A 1593-nucleotide genomic window follows, 5' to 3' on the forward strand; every position below is an offset into this window, starting at 1 on the left:
CTGTGACGCAGGGAGAGCTCTCGCCCTTGTTTTTATCGACTGCTACCGCCGCGACCACTTCGAACGCCCCCATACCATGTTCCGCGAACAGTTCGGGTCCAATGTCATACAAGTCGGTGCCCATTATGTCCGGGAGCCTGGGCATTACCACGAACCCACAGCCAAGCTATGCTTGCATGGCGATGCCGCAAAACCATGTGGCTTACGACAGGGCCCCCGCCGTTATCGGCGGACCTCAATTGAACTCAACGTTTGCTCACCCATCTACCAGCGTGTTCGGTCAGAGCCGTCATGCACCGACGAGTACCGTTTACACGCCCACCTATGGAGGCAACGTGTTACAAGCTTCGCAACCGACACACATTCCATCGCTGGCCTACACAGGCGCTGCTTATACCAGAGCGTACAGTGCTGCCGCACCGTACCAACCCTTCTCCCCTGCACATGATTGTTCCGGGCAACCACATGGAGGTCTTGCGCCCGTCATCGACAGCACGTGGAGAGGGTTATATACGCAGTCTCAGCCTAGTATGGACGTAAGTCTATCCCAAACACACGTGGCGGCAAGACAGGTAATAAGTAAAGACTTGCCACTCTTCTCCGGCAAGCCAGAAGAGTGGCCGCTGTTCATAACGAATTATGAGCAATCGACTGAACGTTGCGGATTCTCTGAACAAGAGAATTTGATTAGGCTTCAAAAATCACTACGAGATGCGGCTCTTGAAGCCGTGCGAGGAAAGCTAATGATGCCCTCTACTGTTCACTTAGCTATCGAGACACTGCGCATGCTTTTCGGACGACCAGATGTGATCCACGACACATTACAGCGCAAACTGAGGCAGATGCCAGCAGTGAGGATCGATCGGCTAGATACCCTAATCGCGCTCGCTTTGGCAGTTCAGAACTATAGAGCAACGATGCAAGCCATGGGTCTTAGCGACTACCTTAATGACCCTATGCTTATCAATGAGCTGCTGAACAAACTGCCAGGAGATATGAAGCTCGATTGGGGGCGTCGTCGAATGACTACGGTTCGTGTCGATATGATGACCTTCGACGACTGGTTATTTGGCTTAGCATCGTGTGCTAGTCAAGTAACACCACTTAACCCTATATCCCATACTACTGGAGAAGAAAAGGCGGGACGAAAGAGCACCAGGGAAAGGGTTTTTGTGCACGACGAGATTTCTAAGGAGCGCGCCTCGACTAAAGCGTTTAAGGAGAAAGTACAAACACCCCCTGCCTGTCACCAGTGCGAGAAGGACCACAACCTCTCCGACTGCCCGGACTTCAAAGCAAAGAGCCGAAACGAACGCTGGCAGCTGATCAAGGAAAAAAAGCTGTGCATTCGCTGCTTCAGAACTCACATGGTTCGACGCTGCGCCTCCAAGCAAGCATGCGGTGTTGACGGTTGTCGAATGGCGCATAACGCACTACTACATGGCAACACTTCTGCAGCCAATCACAATGGTAAAGTGACCAAAGATGATAGCAAAGGCCAGGATGGTTCTACAGTCCTATTCCATCAACGCAAGTTTAAGAGGGCAGTTTTTCGCTACATTCCGGTAGTCCTGTATGGCCCCAAAGCGACTG

Source organism: Rhagoletis pomonella, unplaced genomic scaffold (genome assembly GCF_013731165.1).
Source record: "Rhagoletis pomonella isolate Grant_MI unplaced genomic scaffold, Rhpom_1.0 Rhpom_scaffold_00004, whole genome shotgun sequence".
NCBI classification, from domain to species: domain Eukaryota; kingdom Metazoa; phylum Arthropoda; class Insecta; order Diptera; family Tephritidae; genus Rhagoletis; species Rhagoletis pomonella.